This window comes from Parasteatoda tepidariorum, chromosome 5, assembly GCF_043381705.1.
Source record: "Parasteatoda tepidariorum isolate YZ-2023 chromosome 5, CAS_Ptep_4.0, whole genome shotgun sequence".
NCBI classification, from domain to species: domain Eukaryota; kingdom Metazoa; phylum Arthropoda; class Arachnida; order Araneae; family Theridiidae; genus Parasteatoda; species Parasteatoda tepidariorum.
In genome coordinates, this window is record NC_092208.1 from 10,985,134 (window position 1) to 11,000,348 (window position 15,215).

The following is a 15,215-nucleotide window of genomic DNA, read 5'->3' on the forward strand; positions in this document are numbered from 1 at the left end:
CATTCAATTCATTAATTTCAAAAATTTAGAGAAAATCCACGTATTGTTAAAAACTTCAAATGTTGCTACTGGGTCACACAGAGTAAAAATATATTTAGAGAATTTATTTAAAATAAATTTTGAAATTAGCGTTAAGTGATTAGTTAAAAATTTGCAATTAAAACTTAAAGGGCCCGCGCTAAGCCACCTCGATAAATGCGATAAAATAGCTAATTTTCGAATGAAATTGCTTTTAGGCGAAAGTATAGGCGAATAATTTTTACCACTGGAAAAAATATATATACTTAACTCGATCCTCAAAATAATGTCAAAATGAATGTTTATAAACAAATTAGTATTTCTTAATTTGATTACAGTAATATTGGTAGATGGTCCGCATAACCAATTAGAATTGGATTCAAATAGTATAAGCCTGAAAAAAACTACAGTTAAATAGTTCTCTATTGGAAAAAAATTAATCATAAAAAATTGTTAAAATTTACGTTTGACGAAGACTTTCAAAAATTGGAGAAAACTTTTGATATTTGGCTAATAATTTGAAATCCTTAGCGTGGGCCCTGAAAACGTACTAAAAGCATAATTAATTTCAAAAATTGATATAAAGGAATTCAATGACAAAAAAGAAAATTGGCGAAAAGGATCCTGTTGTTGAAATAGAATAAAAAATGAAATAAACTTGTCGTACTAGAAAATCTATTCAAATTTGATCATCATGAGATAAATTCAATTCCAAAATTTGTAATGAGGGATCTTCTTGAATAAAATCATCAGAAAAATACCGACTTATTATAATTATCACGTTTATCAACATCACCAAATGTTCTTCTGCTACTCATAATTAATAATAATTATTTGTATTTGCTATAATTTTTTTTAAAATGGTTATCATATTTGTATGAGATTGACAAGTAAGTATTGTCTTTAGTAAAAGACATAATTATAAAACGATGATTGATTACAGAATCTTTAACAAACATAAATAAATTGAAGTAAATTTACGAAGAAATGTACCTGATTTTTTTTCAATTAGTTTTAATATCTGAAAGAGTAGTGTGTATATAATAAATATCAATAAATGTTTTGGATAATTATTATTCTTTTACACACAACAGTCATAGCACAAAATTTAAATTTTCGTCTCCCAAAGATAGTTGTAAAACGAAGGAACTATTGGCACTATTTGCTTTAACATTGCATTAGTGGTGGGGCAAATACGGCTTCATTAATTGCAATGGTTGGAAACTTAGGAGGGAAGGTAAGGGACATTTCAAAGGTTGGAAATTTCGCAGCAAGCTATGATAGGAAATGTAATCGTACGCTGCTAGGTGCGCTTCCCTATATTAGACTAAGTGTTCATGAGTATTTAAACCAGTACATTTATCGATCTTAATAATCGAAATTTTATGTTTTCTGATAATTATTGCCAAAATTTCATTATATCGATCCATGTTTAACTCTTTTATCGTAAATTATTTTTGTGGCAAAAAACTTGTAAAGCTTGATGATTTAGTTACTTAATCATAAATTTCGATGAACTAGTTTATTTCTGAGCTAAGTTGAGTGCAATTTGTGACAACGATTATTAAAAGACATTTATGTAAATAAAGTTACCATAATTCAAATGCCATAATCCAAATTTCACATGAATACCCGATCCATAATGAGGATGCACCCATAGCTGCGTACAATGGCATTTCCCAGAATTAGTTGCAGTGCAATTCTCAGTCCATATGATGTGCCCTACCTCTTCCCTAAGTTTGTAACTGCGGTACTGAATCGCATTGCATTTGTTTCACAACAAGGCCTTCAAATGTAGTGTTTTTTCTTCTCGAATGGCAGGCACTGAACTTTATTCGTTTCACCTTAGAATATGCCAGAGGTGTTACTCATTTCGCGTTACCCAGTGGGTACCTGTGAACCAGAGCCCAGAGCGGGATTCGAACCCGCGGCCATTGGCATCGCAGTCAGGAGCGCTAACCGCTCAGCCACCTGGCCGGCTTGAAATGTAATGTAGGAAGATGTTGTTTTTGCAACCAGAACGCATTTAAAAGTTACTGTTATTTAAATATTTTGTACAAGTATTCGATTAAATTATAATAAATTAATTTATTGTTCTAAGAAAATTGATTTCCTAGTTTGAATTATCCTAACTATGCAGCTAGAATATTTGCTCTAACCATGCATTTACTAAACAACTAACTGCAAACATGCAGTAGGCATAGCTATAAATTTTCTCTCGAGGCTGGTTTTAAGATTAGACACTTTCTCCTAAACTACCCGAACAAAAATACTGCGACAGTGGGCATTTCATTTCTTGGCGTAAAACTGCAATTGGCGCGAGAAAAGCGAGGAGTAAAATCTCCCCCACAGCATTCGAAGAAACAAGGAATAAAACTTTCTTCATCGTCTGCCTGTCATCTAATTGGCTTTCATCATCATTATGGGGCATTGTTTTCTCTCTCCCTTCTAGCCCATTAAACAGATCACTTCCCTGATTGACCCCATAAACTGACCCCCCTATCCTTAATCAGGGGTAATGGCCTAAATGATGAGGGTCCACTACCTAGCGGTGGCACTCACACATCTATGATGGGGTAGGAGGTGGGAGTGGAGAGTATTTCTTAACTCCTTACATAAGAGTGCTCTTAGCTTAACTTAAAGAGAACTTAGGGGATGTTGTTCGGTCCCTCTGGGTCCAATTTGCTTTTTTTGCACAATTGCGACGATATTTTTCGATATTTATCAATATCTATATTAAAAGCATTTAATTTAAGCGGTCTTAAACTTTTTGAAAGAACAAAGGATTTTTCTACTCGTTTTCGTGCTTAAAATGTCTCTCTAAAACCTGTTTAAAATATATTTTGTACTTTGTAACATATTTTTGTACGAAAATAAAAACATTTTGATGCGAAAATGATGTTTATATAATTGAAATTCATCTAGGAATTTAGCTATAACTGCTAATATATTTAATAAAAAATATTTAACGAACTTTTTTTGACTAATTAGTTTGCCTGGTTTAAAAGAATATCAGTAATTTAAAGGTAGTTAAACTGATTAAAATTTTAATCGAATATATAAGCAAAACATAAATTGTGTATTCATTTTAGGGTAAATTTTTTATTTTATTTAAAAAATAAAATAGAATTTTATTGATAATATAATAGAGAAACGGAAAATACAACAAATTTGCGAATTTACTAAATATTAAAAGGACATATAAACCAGCTATAGTAAAGTACTAAATATTAAACCTGAAAAATTTTTGTAGATAAACTAAAGTTAAATATTAACTTTTATAATTGAAATATTAAATGCATGCAAAATACAATTAGGTTTATTACATAATATACTAAATAAAAAGGCTAATATATTTGAATAATAAATAAATTTATTAAACTTAAAAAAAAAGAGATGTCTAAGCTGACGTCACATCACTTACATGTCCACTGGGAACCCATCAATGATCAATCAGATACAGATGCAACCAATAAGAAAACGTTTCTTTTGAAATATGAATACAAATCGTCCAATCAATAGCAATAGTTCCAAAAATTAGTTGCTATTCAAAATCACAAAATTGCGACAATTAATTGACTTATTTAATTCAATAATGATATAGTTCAGCCTCTAATTTAGACATCTAAGTTAATGGATAAGTTTAATCGNTATATATAATAGCACAATAGAGACCAAAAAGATAAAAAGAAAAGAGAGAATTAAGGAGAAAATTAAGAAAAATAATACATTTTATTTACTGTGCATAATCTCCAAACTATATAGAACTCATAAAAAATATAGAGGAATACATGGAAAATAATATAGTAAAGATTAATAAAATTAGAAGAAGAAAAACTATTGAAATAAACTATTTCTAAAATATTTAAAAATGAATTAATATTTTATTATTAATTTTAATTTAATCATTAATATTTTTAAAAATATTTAAAAAAATATTATAAAGACGGAAAACAAAATAATATATATATATGTTTCTCAAAAGTTAACTAATAAGGCATAACGAATCCTATTTTGAACAAAATGATCAAAACTAATATGTAATTAAATAAATGAAAAAGATACAATTTTCTTTATTTTCGGAAAGCTTGATTATTTCTGAATACATGTACAAAATTATGTAAAATGAGAGAAACTGGTTTTGATTTATTCGGGAAGTAATTTTCCAAATAAATTGCAAATTTACCTTTAAGCATTTTAATTTCTTACTAAAAAACACATTTTAATTCTGAACTTAAACAATACATTATAATCCTTCACTAAAAAAAAAAATAACCCTTTAATATTCTTCTTTTAGTAAAAGTAAATTTCGTTGAGCAAGCGGAGAGTAATCGTATTTTCTGAATATTACCCCGTAAAATTGTTTCTCCTTTACATTAGATATACCGCACTGATGCAAACTTACAGTATTCGAGTGAAACTGTTTTTTGCTCCTGAAATGCAAGCTTCAGCGTATCTGATGCTTAGCGTTAACTTCTCCTTCTGTATCATTTCCTTATTTTTTGTAAACGGCAAAAAAAGTGCATATTCATTATTAGCAAGTGGAGATTAATCGTATTTTCTGAATATCACCCTGTAAAATTGTTTCTCCTTTACATTAGATTTACCGCACTGATGCAAACTTACAGTAATCGAGCGAAACTGTTTTTTGCTCCTGAAATGCAAGCTTCAGCGTATTTGATGCTTAGCGTTAACTTCTCCTTCTGTATCATTTCTTTATTTTTTGTAAACGGCGGAAAAGTGTATATTCATTATTATATATTCACATTATATAAACCATCAATGTAAACATTGTCACGAAACAGAGGAATTTCATTTTTTCTCATAACAACAAACAAACAAATGGAGAAAACATAAACTGAGCAAAAATAAGAAGTTAAAAACAAACTTTTTCTGTAAATCGACAAACAAAAATATATATTTGCATTAATTATGTTTAGAGTTCATTATAGCTTAGAGCTATATTTAAGTGTTATATCTGCTTAATAGCTTATGCAATGAAAAAAAAGAGGCGTTAAATTAAATTTGCATATATTTTATATCCGTCGTTGAACAGACGACGCAATTTTGGGTTTACGACTACTAATGTTCAACTCCGTATCCTTGTATTTTTGAACCAATCCGGAAGACAAGGAAACTCCTGGATCAGTACCCCCAGGGGTATTGATTTGTTATGGGAATATAGCGGACTTTGCAACTTGACAGATTTAACGTGCATCAGTCACCATTTACTACACGGGGAGTCCTTGGCAGGCGGGAATCGAACCCATGAACTCTTGGAGATGGGCCTAGTGCCCTACCAACCAGGCTATCCCGGTCTATTGTAGCAATATAAACAATATCGCTATATACAATTACGCTGTTAATATGCACTGAAAATTAAACTGTAACATTTATTACATATGTTGTAAACTTATTGCCCTGTGGCTAAAATTATGATTGCTATAATGCTATTTCGTATGACTTACTATAATGCAATTTTGTTCGTTTCTAATTAACGTGCCAAGGAATATTGTTAAGACAGAGGACTTAGTGACTCGACAGATTTAACGTGCATCAGTCACCATTTAAGGGAGAGTCTTCTGCCGGCAGATATCAAACCCACGACCTCTTGGACATGGGCCCAGTGTCCTACCAACCAGGCTATCCCGGCCCTCTTCGAACAATTGAAAAATCATGATCTAAAGATTATCCTGCAAAATCGTTTCTATTTTACCTAAATCATATCGCGCAAATGCAGATATACAGGGGAAGCAGGGGTACAAAAATTGAATTTTACTTACTTCACTATATTTTGCGTTTTAAATGTAGATTTTACCTTCTATTTCTGATAATAGACATTTTTATAATTTCTTTAAATATATTCCTTTATTTTATTATAAATATTCCCCACTAAATGTAATGACGAATTTACTTTATACAAGTTTCTTAGAACAAACCTTAATGCACTTGAAAGACGGATGAAGCCTTTTCGGGCCCCCTCACTTTTGGTTGCTCGGTAATTCAGAAAATAATTTGCTCTAAGTATTGAGTTTTTCTTAAGTTTTATAATATGATCTAATTTCAGTTCTTCTCTAATTATCCATGTATTAGCTTTATCTGATAGTATAATGTACCGTATAATGAATGATAGAGAAATCTAGAATGACTTGAGAGGCCGGAGTGGCTCCCAAAATATTTTGGTATAAGATATTCTTGGGCATAAAATATTCTTTAGTAAGTGTAAGGCACCCCAGTTTTATTTTTTAAAAAAAACATGAATATTTGAACATATCTTCAATTATTATTTATAAAGAAAAGGAAACTCAATTATCTAAAAACAAATGTACGAGTAAAATTGAAAAGTCAGTGTCCCGTTTAATGAAATATTTTTTGTAAGTCAAATCAAATAAAACACCAAAGAATTTTGATGTTTGAGTCTTTAATATATTTTTATTAAATTAATTATGATTATATTTTAAGATTTTCAAAATCTGATAGATCTACGCACAATCTCGGAACGACCACACTGGTTTCTTCAAACTTTCTAGGTCTACAGCAATGTTCAGTGTTAAAATCCATTTTTGTTGACCCTTTATAAAGGAGTTTCCTATTAAGTACAGAATTATAACTCGAACACAAACTTAAGAGGAATGATGTGGGAAAAATGGTATACATGTTGTTTTTGCTTTCCTTTTTGGTGCTTTGCTTTGTCTAGCAGTAATAAAAATAGCTTTAGCAAAGTTTGTATTTAATTTTAAACCTTTCAGTTAATTAATAAATTCATATTAAAGATATTTTATCAGGCAATTTTAATGAAGTTATGGAAATAGGACCCTTAATACAATTTTTATTAGTATTGCTTTAATTTTTAAGAATTTTGTAAATCATCTATAAATAAAGATTTTAGATCAAACATAAAAAATATTTAGTTTTGACAAAAAAAAAATTCCATAACAGGTGAGGATGGAGGAATAAAATCGGTATTGGCCAATCGGAAGTGACGGGATGTTGACGTCACGTAGAAAGCATGTCGGAACGAGTACCGCAGTGGCTTTTATCTCGATAACACAAATAACCACTAACTCGCTGGCGATTTTATTGCTGAAAAGGACATTAAATTTCTGCTCACTCCTCGATGTTTCCTCTAATGTCTTCCATTTCAGGAAAAAAAAGAACACTTCTACACAATTTAGTGTTTTCTATTTCTTCTAAAGTTCTTGTAAGAACTTTTGTATACTTTATCATTGATGGCCTTAAAGACTTAACTTTGTGAGTTTCCTCCTTTTCTTTTTCTTTCAAAAAAGTAAAAAAAGAAATTAAAATAAAAAATTTTAAAAAAAAGAGGAATTATCGTGATTAAGTGTGATATAAAATAGAATATTACTTATTAACGTAATCAAAAATTTGTTAAAATTACATTTCCTAAGCAAAATAAATACACATCATTTTACAATGATGATCCGTATTGTCATGTACAAATTTTATGTTCACATATGAACAGTTCTCAGAGTAAAAATATAAATAACTTTTGATAAAATAATTGAATGCTCCCATACTAACGTGCAAACTTGAAGTTTCAGTGCTTGCGTAGTTTATTAAAAATTATTTTAAACATGAGAATTAATTGGTACAAGTAATACTTTACAAAATAAGGAGCGTACTTTTTTTTAAACAGTTTAATAAGTTGTCGTACATTTTAATCATTAAGAAGAAGAAGACTACATCCTAGTACGTTACAACTTAATCCCTAGACAAATATGGTCTTTCTTTTTTTTTTAGCAAGGCACAGTGTGAGAAAAAACACCAGACCATCCTGGATAAATTTTCATCTGATGATCAGATCTTCAAGTTCTAGGACTCTTAATAGTTAGAGGGGCTGATATCAAATATTCTAATTAATTAGTGCAGACAATATTTTTAAGTTGCGAAATCAGGCACAGAAACGTACTTTCTCCGACTAACGACTCTTATAAAATTTGATTTATAGAATAAACAACTTTTTTTAAAATTCGATTTCTCAGGAACTATTCGACCAATTTCGCTCATATTTTGCATTTTTTTATGCAAAATTACATTCTTTAAAACAATGTAAGGAATTATATACCTTACAATTCAAACATTTCTGAACTGTTTTTCTACTATTATTAAATTAAACAATAAAAATAATAAATATTAGCTAATTGTTATTTTTCGCATGAATAGTTGAACGATGTTTTATGATTGCGCTCAAAAATATTTTTGATTTGCTCAAAAAGTTCCTTTTATATGGTGAAATACGTTAAAAATAAAATTGACGTTAAGGGTTCCAAATTTTAGACCACTCTTTACCAAACTATTGGAACCCAGATTGTGGTTACCTAGATTGGTTTTCCTAAATTGGATTTTGAGGATGAGAAATATGTCGAAAAAAGGATGTTTATTCAGAAAAAGTGGGTTTATATGACTCATTTTGTATCGTCTGAACTAATTAATTAGCATATTTGAGGTCATCCCCTCAATATGCTAACTAATTAATTAGCATAAAAACTAATTAATTAGCAACAATTAACAAATTAATTAATTAGCTAACATATGCTAATTAATTAGTTAACACTAATACACTAATTAATTAGCATATTTGAGGACCAAATCTCTCTCTCTCTCTCTCTCGCACTGTACACCAAAAAAAAAACCAAAGAGATAAGAATTCTTGAAGTCGCTATTTTCTCTCTTATTTGTATATTTTACACTTCAGGATAAATTTCATTCAGAAATGAATGTTTTTTCATTCATTCCATCATTTTTTTCCGTGTCATATAGATTAACATAATAAATGATTAAGAGTAGTAAAATTAACAACACTCTCAACGTTTCGAATTAGTTTATGCAATCAAAACCAAAAAATAAGAAAGTCATTTAGAATTTATCATAACTACCAAATAAGTTTCAGACACCAACAGAAACTTTCAGAAATTGTGTCCGGATATTTCCACAATTCTCTTCCCTCCCGCATTCATACAATTCCATCTCTGTTTGAGGGGAAATAAAAGAAAGGAAAAACCGGAAATGACCCCTTGGGCTTCGAATATAAGATGATGTCAATAAAATTGAGATAATACTTCGCCTTTATCACCTCACCCTACTCATTCCATAACGAGTTTTCAAACGTCCTATAAAATATCTTGAATCACTAATGCAGAGAAAGGTGGTTCAAGTCATTATAGCAAACAAATGCAAGTAAATAAATATATACTTTCTTGAAGTTTAATTTTATTAGTTATTCAAAGATAATGGTATGTAGTTTTAGTATGTATAGTTATTCGACATTTGAAAATTTCCATGCTCATAATTTTTAAAAATATGATTTTATTTTTTTCATTTTATTTTTTTTTTTTACTTTTCTAAAAAGTCTAAAATAAGGTTTTCGAAATAATTTTTATTTCTTTTGGGCTGTAATTGATTTATGTTGCTAGCTTATAATTAAGTTTTTGGACTATAGTTACGTCTTAGCGGTGGTGGCTCAGGGGATAGAGTGGTCGCCTCCCAATGTTTTGACCCGGTTCGAATTCTAGGAATGGCTGGTTGATACGAATTTCGCACCCGGTGCACACCGACCACAGTGCTGACGAAAAATACCCTCAGTGGTAGACGGATATTGGTTTAGAGTTTCCTTGCATTCAGGCTGACCATGGGAGGTTTTCGTGTTGTTTTCCTTGGTTTCCGTGGTTTTCCTCTCCATGCAACGCAAATGGGGGGTTAGTTCCATTAACAAGCCTAACAAATCAAAAGTACATTTTTTTTCATTTTAAGAAATTTATAAAAAAAGAAATCTAAATTATTTATAAGTATTAAATAAATACATTAAATATAAGCATAATTCTTTTATTTATTACAAAGTACCAAATTTTTAATTATACAAAAAAATATTCCCATGAAATTTTAAACGTAAAAAACTTCCTTTTACATATGTGTTTAAAAACTATTTAAGGCATTAAATGTTTTAATTCTACAATAGCTAACATATAAACAAAATATTCACTTCATTTAAAATACCAACCTAGAGACTTAAACCACTTTTCCATGAGAGATGGGTGTGAGATATGTTTATAACAGCAGTTATAATATACAGCAGCATGGGGTAAATTAAGTGTTCGGTTATGAATTACATGAGATCGTAAATACATATAAAGCGGCCGCACTCATACAAGGGTAATATTACCCTTCAAAAGATGCCGTATTTAGGGATTGGTGGGATCAGAATCCAGAGCTATATTTGGGAGAATAATGCCAATGTCGACCTTTTATGTCGAAAGCAATAAGGTCTTGGCGGGATTTTGGTATTTATTGTTCTTCTGATATTATGGGTGCTTACATTTGAAACAATTCATGAGCTCAATTGAAATATAAACATATGGACTTGATATTTTTGTGATAAATAAAAACAGCCTTTTATTATCTTAGAAAATATGAAACTCTGGTTGCTTTTTATAACTATGATTTATATAGTAAGTATAAGTAATATTTAATAATTTTTTTTAAGAAATCAATAATAATATTGCAATATTTTAACAAATATTTGTAAGTTATGTATTTTACATAAAGATATATTAAGTTATATGCTAAGAATATGATTTAAACTTTAATTAAAAGAAGGTCAACTAGTCTTATAATTAACAATCATGTAAAGAAAACTGTATTGAACTACGTTTTAATTTAAAATCATATTCTTGTAAATCAAAAATCATTCATATTAAAGTTTAACTAAAAATCAGAATCAAATCAAATTAATCAAAATTTTATGAAATAAATAAAAAAATTCAAAAATAATATATAATGGCGGAAGTGAAACATCTAATTTAAACTTTTGAGAGTTAGTCGTCTTAACAGTTTAGTACGATTTTACCCAGGAGGATTGCATAAATCTTCAAATAACATAATTTTTTTATCCATATTTCGAACATAAAAAAAGTTGATTTGATCCTTTTTTCTTTTGTGATCTTTTCGTTACATCAATATTCAAATCACCATACTTAATTGCTCTACTAATTCAGGATCCGCATTAATTAGAATCTACAATATTACTTTTTAGAGCAATAAATTGAACTTTAGTTCAGGTCAGTGATTTTCAATTTTAATAAATTCATTAAAATTTTAATTCCTGAAATTATTTGAATTGAAGCAATCATCTAATTCGAATAAAATTTGTAGTTTAGCTTTAAAATTTATTTATTTATGTATTTTATTTATTTATTTTTTATGTATTTATTTATTTTTTATGTATTTATTTATTTTTTATGTATTTATTTATTTTTATGCATTAATTTATTTATTTATGCATTTCATTTATTTTAACAAGAGGGTTAAAAATAGTTTTATAATTCAAAAGTTTTATTTTACTTTCTTAACGTCAAGCAATAAACACAAATAACCAATTTAAACTTATTCAAGTCACGTTGTTTATTTCTTGCCAAATCTCGAAGAAAATTCCAAACAGCTTCATTAGGTTGCATACCATTGCTGTTCTTGTTATATTAAACTTGCAATAATAATTTTACAGGAAATGTAAATTATTTATTGTTGCTTTAATTTTCTATCAAAATAATACCGGAAAACCGGATGCTTTTTTTTGTTTTTGTTTGTTAAAAAGACACAAAGAAGCAGATGTTTAAGAAGTACTCAAAAAATATTAGGGCCTTAAACCATATCTTAATCAGACCTCCTCAAACCAAAACGAAAAAAAAAAAGAAAAACAAGGAGAAACCAATCCTCTTTAATGTAAAAGGAACAAGATGGAAAAAAAACAGGTCTCATCTGAGAAGTCCTTCCACAAGAATACAATCAGTAGCTTTAACATGGGCGCCAGAAGGCAAGTGAAAAAGAGGCAGAACTATGCTAATATGGAGGAGGCAAGTGACAGAGGAACGAAAGCGGGTGGGATGAACTAGATGGGCCGAGATAAGATCGCACGCTGGGGTGAAAAAAGTAGTGTGGTAGAGTGTAGTACATGTAGGTAAGCGTTTTTGTTTTAATTTTTCCGTAATAGTTCAAAAAAGGTGTTGTTCTTGTTATTACTGATGTTTTAATTCTGGAATGATAATACAAGGGAACTGACTATTGGAGTTATTTTGTTTCAATATTAAACATCATAATACTGAATATTATTATTGCTCATTTAATTTTTGGTGACTTGTTTAGAAAAATTAATATTCTTGTTGCACGCCAATAAAGTTTTAATTTGACGTGTGCAACATTAGCAGTACATGTTTCGTTAACGCAAGTTGGGGGAAAAAACGAAAATAAAGAAGAAGAAAAAATGGTCTTTGGAAATTTCTAACAATAGATCACTAACGCGTTAATTTTCATTACAAAGAAAAGTACGGTCACTCTAGAATTACGTTATTTGTAGACGCAAGCTACGAAACTGATGAGACGGTACTCTACACTAACAACTAACCCATAAAAGTATCTATAGTTGTTCTACCTTACGACATAAAAAGTAAAATAAAAATGAAACGAAGGAATAAGACATATCGAAACGAGAAAAATAAAAAAAAAGTTACAAGGCACTTTTCCATCGAAGAACACGTTCAGCTAAAGTGAAACATTAGTGCGCGTAATCGACGTTTGGCGCCCTTAAACGTGGCGACGAATCAGAGGCAATCGTTCCACATTCTCTCCAATTTTCTTCTAGAGACATGTGCCCGAGAAAAGGTCGGGAATTAGACAAATTGTCGTTGAATCTCCCCCCTCTACCCCCCGACGCTTAATGGAAGCAGCAGGGACGTGTCGGCCTTTGTTTTGGCGATAGAATGATGAACGTCTACCTATTTAGGAGAGTCCTGTTTGGTCGAGATAGCAGAAAGGTAGAGATTTCTTTTTGGTTTTTCTCTTCTCTTGGGACAGAGTTTGGCGAGATTCGCATGCGGAATGCAAAGTAGCCACCGTCTCCATCTGACTTTCATCTCCTTAGTTTGTGACATCAATTGCATTCAAAGTGGTAGTTTCGGTATTGACATCGGCATAAGTCGTCTGCGATAATTGAGATCTTTAAAATGTTCTTTTAAAAGTGTTTATATTAAGTATTTAGGTACGTGCACTTCAAGAAGATAACCATGGATACCCACACATGTGACCTACGACCTCAATACCAGCTTATCGCTTTATAACCGTCGCTGAACAGTCGACCCAATTTTTTGCGTTTACGACAACTAATGTTCAACTCAGTAGCCTTGTAATTTTGAACCCGATCCAGAAGACAAGGGAACTCATGGATCATGTATAGGGAGAAATTTGCCTTCGTGTCGGAATTTTTGTTGGAACTAACCCATATTTGAGTTACATGGAGAGGAAAAACTCCCAGGGTTAGCCCGACGGCAAGGGGACTTTCTGAAATATAATTATTTCTCGTCTACGTCTTTCCTTAGCTTAGATTTATTATCTGATAATATATTTTATTGATATATTTTTGCTTTGTGTACCTGGCAACTTCGATGCATAATTAGTTTGTTTAGGTTCTAAATGCTTTCGCGCCTGTCTTTGAGTTAAGTAAGAAATAGACAGTAAAAGAATTGAAATATTTGAGAAAGAATCACTGCGAAGGAATTTAGAATGTGTCACTTAAGCGAAATGATGCTTGACGAGTTTGGTTTACTAGAAATAGAATGAAAAGAACAGTTGCCACCGTAAACAGTTTCATCAACCAACCAGGACCGAGATACCCACACTACGTCACTTGCAGGCATCCATTGCGCAAGCGCGTATCTGAAAAATAATTTAAAAGATCATGCGTAAGTAAACCAGAGGGGAAATGAAACGTTATTTTATTTCTCTTACGTTTACTACCGTTAGCTTTACAATAATTACCCAGGTGCAGTAATGAGATATTGAGTAATGAGTTTTTTCAGTAAATGCGTATTCGATAAGTTCATGGGGTGCTTCTATATAATACACATTGCTCAAAAGTAAAACAAATAGTTAAGCTAATTAACGTCTCTAAAACTAATATTATTAAAAAATTTCCGCTTATAAGTATCTCCGACTCTGCCTTTTGAAAAAAGAAAACTCACAATTAGCAATACAAAATTAAATAATTATGCAAACACAATTTATATCGCGTGCTTATTAATTACAATAATAAATGCGTTATAAATTGCTATCTCGCTTATTATTTACTATAATCAATACGTCAACGTGACAAACCCTTTTAAAAGTCAATTTAAAAGGTTGTGGGACAAGTAACAAAATTATTTAAAGTGTCATCTGAACAGTTAAAGGAAACCGATCCCACCCAGTGGAGCACTTTTTATCCCGAAAAATCCTCACTCCCCCTTTTTTCCTAATATATTGTCGGGTAAAGGGGAAAAATAATGCAAGCTAATTTGTGCCCCGTTCTCGACAGGCAGTTGTCACATTTACATCCGCTCAAATAATGGGAACATAATAGTAATATGCAAATAAAGGATATATCATAGAGGTGCACAATCCATAACTCAAAGGGGGTCATAAATTCATTTGGATATGTCACCCTATCTACCCATCTATCGGTGTAAACTTTTTTTTTCGGAAGGGGGGGGGAGTTTTTCCTCCCTCAAGAGGGTGGGAGATGAGGTGAAGAGAAAGGAGTGATGAAAGTAGGAAGATTAGAATGATATGAAGGCATAGTGGCTGAATCACGCTCAATCTGATCAGAAGTATTTCTTTTGTGGTGGTAACATTTACCATATGTATAGTATATGCGCGCAATTCCACACATAACAGTATAAAAAGGCATCCATTTTTAATAGGTTAAAATTCAATTTATACGTTCAAAGTCCATTTCTTATATTTTTAATAACGAAAATGTAAGTGAAAACTGTGTAAGTAAGTGACTCGAAGTACTGTATATATTAGTAATACTAACTNATAAATATATCCGTCGTTGAAGTATCGAGTCGACCCAATTTTTTTTGGTTTACGACTATTAATGTTCAACTCCGTAGCCTTATGATTTTGAACCCAAACCAGAAGACAAGGGAACTCCAGGAACAAGTTTTGGAAGAAATTTGCCTTCGTGGAGGGCTTTTTGATGGAACTCGCCCAAATTTGTGTTACATGGGGAGGAAGACCACGAGGACCTCCCACGGTTAGCCTTACGGCAAGGGGACTCTAACCAACGATCCGTCTACCACTGAGGATATTTCAAGTCAGCACTGTGGTCGGTACGAGCTGGATGCGGAATTCGTATCGACCAGCTATCC

The 15,215-nt window shown here is 31.0% G+C and overlaps 1 protein-coding gene across 4 annotated transcripts in view; it reads right to left on the reverse strand.

The window, feature by feature from the left end:
• LOC107455153 (protein trachealess) overlaps nt 1–15,215 on the reverse strand; it is a 337,778-nt gene that overhangs the window by 103,660 nt on the left and 218,903 nt on the right. The gene's annotated exons all lie outside the window — the stretch shown is intronic.